This window comes from Carassius gibelio, chromosome B4 (genome assembly GCF_023724105.1).
Source record: "Carassius gibelio isolate Cgi1373 ecotype wild population from Czech Republic chromosome B4, carGib1.2-hapl.c, whole genome shotgun sequence".
NCBI lineage: Eukaryota > Metazoa > Chordata > Actinopteri > Cypriniformes > Cyprinidae > Carassius > Carassius gibelio.
This window is the reverse complement of record NC_068399.1, coordinates 6395052-6401044: the sequence shown is the minus strand read 5'-3', so window position 1 is coordinate 6401044 and position 5993 is coordinate 6395052.

Genomic DNA, 5993 nt, shown 5'->3' with positions numbered 1-5993 from the left:
CCTGTCATACCAGTGACTGGGTGTTACTGCAATAGACTTTGCAGCATTAAGGTTAACGATTAATCGATTATTTGATCATTAATTTAAACGACGATCAATCATGGAAATGATTGAAAATTGACATCCCTACACAGAAGTATAGAAAATTCTACATTGATTTAAACATTTTTTTTGCAAAAAACGACACTGATATCGGATCAGAATTACTGTCTCTTCTCATAGTGACAGCCAATCACATTAGTTTTCTGGTATTGCATGCACTTGATTGGCTTGCGTCTGCGCTTGGGTATTTGCATAAGATGTTCTGACTGGAGGACGGCTGCATTGGCGCTTGAGAAGTCTTCAACTTCTATTTAGAATTAATTTCTAGAATTAATTTCACCATCCTTGACGTCACTTCATTTAAAAGTAAACGAGAGGCGTTGACGCCCCGTGTGATGGGGCGTTATATGTCTGGATACCGCTGCACAAATCTTTCAACAACGAGAAATGTAGTTCCTGCACGGACTTACATCCAGGACAGCAGAATGGTCAGGATGACCTGAAACACATAACCAACTGAAATCAATTTAAAAGTATTTAGTCTTGCCTGAGTGATGCTGAAACAACCAGGTTTAGTTTTTCACCCAGGAGAAACTTCTTCCTGTGGAACAGTCTCCATGAAGAATGATCTCTTGATCCTGGATCCTTGCTGCCATCCACACAGAGATGATTTGGAGGATATGTGGTTGTGTCTAAAGGGTAATGAATCAATGTTACAAGAATACTGATAGCAGCACTATTGATTAGTACCAGTTCTTGAAACCCATCTCTACTTGTAACAGTTGTCTTGTTGCTGCTGCCCAGACTGTCTCTTCCCCTGATGATAAATATATGTGTTCATTTTAAAGCAATAAATAATACATTTAAATTACTAGGTGGTAACAAATATATTTCCTTATAAGGAACTCACTGAATGATGGACTCAACTGGTGGTTGTCAGGCCCTAAGAAAGTGAACAATTTGTTTACTTTTTGTGAAACGAAAGTATCAGATCAATTTGAGAATTAAACTAGCATTAAAAAGCATGCATGTGAAAAACACCATCAACACCAATAATGAACAGATGACAGAATTTACAAGTCTGCCACTTGAGGGAGAAAAGGGGAAATTATTAATCCCACATAACGTTACACTGAACATGATTTCGGCAGGCTCGGTCTAATTAACGTTAAACTTTATATTTAACGTTATATCGGATTATATTCAAGTTCACAGCATGGCTAGCATGAGCATCATCAAGCTCGAGCAGCAGGTATTCAAACAAACTAATTAACGTTACTACGGTTAAAAAATTTATTATTAGAAAGTTAATACTGTATAGTTTATAGTGATACATTTCAAATAATTTAAAACAGGTAAGGTTATATTCGATTTTAACAGTTACCGTTACCTTAGACCACCTCTGAGACTGCTTTTGAGCTAATTAACCAAACAGAGCATTTATTTATTAAATTGAAAGAGAAAACCTACAAAAATACAAAACACTACTCCTCTTTGATGGCATTTAACGTTATATCAGTTAAAATCTATGAATAAAAGTAGATTTATAGGACTTACCTTTCCTCCGTGTCCGTCTGCTGGAAGTTGACCGTTACAAAATGACGGGCACGCGCACGTCGCGCACTTCACTCAGAAAGTGACGTGCGCTGCTAGTTTATGGTTTAAATGTTAATTTGTCCCGTACTCTCTTTCATTAACAAACATTATCACCATTTGCTAAGTAAATTGTTTATTTTATTGTTCTTAAACTGATGGCATATATATATATATATATATATATATATATATATACAGTATTGTTCAAAATAATAGCAGTACAATGTGACTAACCAGAATAATCAAGGTTTTTAGTATATTTTTTATTGCTACGTGGCAAACAAGTTACCAGTAGGTTCAGTAGATTGTCAGAAAACAAACAAGACCCAGCATTCATGATATGCACGCTCTTAAGGCTGTGCAATTGGGCAATTAGTTGAAAGGGGTGTGTTCAAAAAAATAGCAGTGTCTACCTTTGACTGTACAAACTCAAAACTATTTTGTACAAACATTTTTTTTTTCTGGGATTTAGCAATCCTGTGAATCACTAAACTAATATTTAGTTGTATGACCACAGTTTTTTAAAACTGCTTGACATCTGTGTGGCATGGAGTCAACCAACTTGTGGCACCTCTCAGCTGTTATTCCACTCCATGATTCTTTAACAACATTCCACAATTCATTCACATTTCTTGGTTTTGCTTCAGAAACAGCATTTTTGATATCACCCCACAAGTTCTCAATTGGATTAAGGTCTGGAGATTGGGCTGGCCACTCCATAACATTAATTTTGTTGGTTTGGAACCAAGACTTTGCCCGTTTACTAGTGTGTTTTGGGTCATTGTCTTGTTGAAACAACCATTTCAAGGGCATGTCCTCTTCAGGTATTTTAACATATGCAAACTGATCCATGATCCCTGGTATGCGATAAATAGGCCCAACACCATAGTAGGAGAAACATGCCCATATCATGATGCTTGCACCTCCATGCTTCACTGTCTTCACTGTGTACTGTGGCTTGAATTCAGAGTTTGGGGGTCGTCTCACAAACTGCCTGTGGCCCTTGGACCCAAAAAGAACAATTTTACTCTCATCAGTCCACAAAATGTTCCTCCATTTCTCTTTAGGCCAGTTGATGTGTTCTTTGGCAAATTGTAACCTCTTCTGCAAATGCCTTTTTTTTAACAGAGGGACTTTGCGGGGGATTCTTGAAAATAGATTAGCTTCACACAGACGTCTTCTAACTGTCACAGTACTTACAGGTAACTCCAGACTGTCTTTGATCATCCTGGAGGTGATCATTGGCTGAGCCTTTGCCATTCTGGTTATTCTTCTATCCATTTTGATGGTTGTCTTCCGTTTTCTTCCACGTCTCTCTGGTTTTTCTCTCCATTTTAAGGCATTGGAGATCATTTTAGCTGAACAGCCTATCATTTTTTGCACCTCTTTATAGGTTTTCCCCTCTCTAATCAACTTTTTAATCAAAGTACGCTGTTCTTCTGAACAATGTCTTGAACGACCCATTTTCCTCAGCTTTCAAATGCATGTTCAACAAGTGTTGGCTTCATCCTTAAATAGGGGCCACCTGATTCACACCTGTTTCTTCACAAAATTGATGACCTCAGTGATTGAATGCCACACTGCTATTTTTTTGAACACATCCCTTTCAACTAATTCAACTAATTGCCCAACTGCACAGCCTTAAGAGCGTGCATATCATGAATGCTGGGTCTCATTTGTTTTCTGAGAATCTACTGAACCTACTGGTAACTTGTTTGCCACGTAGCAATAAAAAAAATACGAAAAACCTTGATTATTCTGGTTAGTCACATTGTACTGCTATTATTTTGAACAATACTGTATATATATATATATATACACACATATAATTATTTTAACATGCTTGATTAATTTTTTTGTATATTTCCCAAAGAATATGCTGTTCAAATGGTATCTTAATAATAATAATACATCTAGTGCAATAATATTAAAAGTTATCTGAAGACCAGCTGACCACGTCGCTACAACGTCCCCAATGGGACTAACTAGCGACGTCTTTTGAGTACGTGCCCACGACGTTTCTGGGAAGTTAGCCAAGATTTTAAAAAATGGAACTTTACCACGACGTCCTCACAACGTTGCCATAAAGTAATGTCGCGCTGACCAAAAGACGACTAACTGGCAACGTCCTCACAACGTTCTGTGTTTGCTGGGTTTAGAGCTTGATTAAATAAATGGCTCGTTTATAATGGGGAGGACGTCTTAAGCTATGAAACTTGCAGGACGTTTTAATGGTACAAAGACCTCTTATATTCCAAAAGATCAAGGCAAATTTGGTTTCTCATTTCATGACCCCTTTAAAAAATAATCTCTTTAAAGTATTAGGACATCTGGGATATTATGAAAAGTAATCCAAACTATAATAGCCTAGCCTACATATTTAAAAATTGTATCATATATTGCTGCCACAACAACCATTTAAATTTTTTGTGTGTTTTCTTCTCGTTCCCATTTTTTGTTTGCTGTGGTGATGCTACGATGAAATATTGTTCTTGTAAATACTTTCCAGCATTTCAGACAGACAGATCTGATGGTGCAATCAAGTGTAGCAGTGATCGTTGATTAGCCATAGGCAGATCTGCTTGCCGGTTAGCATAAGTTACTCTTTTTACAAGTAAATGAATACTCGATAGTCCTGCCCTCTTCCCATTACTCATAAAAAGTTCTCTCAGGCAGGTTTTAAGATTACAATATTAGTATTTCAGATTGTGAGGAAGATTGTAATCTAAAGATTCTAATTGCTTTAATTGAACTGACTTCAAATTAAATTAGTTTATACTTCATCAACGGTTCATCCAATGAACGTTAAAATCAGTATATCTTTACAATTCTGTTTATATTACTTCATGGACATGAAAATACAAACAGCTTGAACATGTATAAGCTACGAGCTAGATAGTACAGGATCTGGGCAAAGTTTAATCTTAAAATACACCACACAGGACAATACGTCTTTATAAATGACACAAAGATGTATTGAGCTACTCTATTACATGGATCTAAAACCTAATGAACACATACATACACTCACACACATACTGTCATACTTACGAGTATGACAACGGAATATAGTCCCAGGAGTATGTTATTTGTTAGATTGCACCAAGAACATTTCAAAAGCAAAGATGTCTTATCTTTACTGCTTAAGATCAATTTGCACTTAATTCAGCAAGAAATTAAGCTTGTTTGTTTTACTTGCATTTGCGATGAATTCGAACAAATGCACGGCATTCAGAAGTGCTGGAGATCCGCTTGTTGCCTCATCTTAGGGAATCCCCGCACCTCAGATTGGTTTCAGATCTGTCGTTTGGAGGACGTCTTTTTGGAAAAGCCTCCTGGTGATTGGTTCGTTGTCTGGTTACGTAGAGCTTCAGAATTTCTTCGGAGAGTTTTCGATGTTTGCAAGACTTCAAAGATTCTTGGCAATCATGAAGTTTTGAGTTCTGGATGACAAGAATGCTAGCAGTGTGTTGGAGTAGGTAGTTCAGGCCATGGCAAAGAAGGAAGCGTGCTGAATTAGTTCAGGCATTGGGGTTTTATCCAATCGGATTTGGTCCATCCCATGATGCGCTCTTCCAATCCACTTGTTGCAAGGCGGAGCATGCATTCCTTAACATTCCTTAACATGACCATTAATTATTGATGAGTCCTGCTTAAAATGTTAACTCCTTTTGAGTAGATAGGCTGACACGGAAACAGGAAACCAACTCAGGATATCGATGTCACATGATTAGCTCATGATTTGTTTTTCTGATAGTGGGAGTATTTAACAACTGATGTTCTCTGTTGTGGAATCAACGTTATCACTTCTCCTAATGCTGACATAGGTTTTTAGTAATTATTCTCCTTGACAGAGAATGGGTCCAAACAATTTGAGCATTTAGTTAATTATTTATAGTGTTCAGATTATGCAGAAGTGCTTTTTAAAGTGAACGTTAGTTCATTTTGCTAGCATTTACCATAAATTTTGGAAAAATTAAAAAGCCTTTTTCCTTATCTTAAAAAAATTGAAATTTGGTAGAGTACAATTGTTACTCATAATAATTAAAATCATTAATTGTTGTTATTTACGACTAATTTGTGTGTCTGTGCACATGTATTCATACTCTATTTTTTGTACTTGATGTTAATAGCATTACGTAAGTTGCGTTACATTTCACATAATAAAATCAAGCTATTCCCTCGTTACTTGTTCATGTGTTAAATACATATTTATCTTGTTTTTTGTCTTTTGTTTTTTGGCATCTTTGTGATAAAGCACACTGCAGACAATGAAGCCCATGATGTAGGAATTGTGCTAGGAGGTGTGGCAGGACCTCGACAGCATGGCTTTTGCAACATCAATGTTGTTTGTT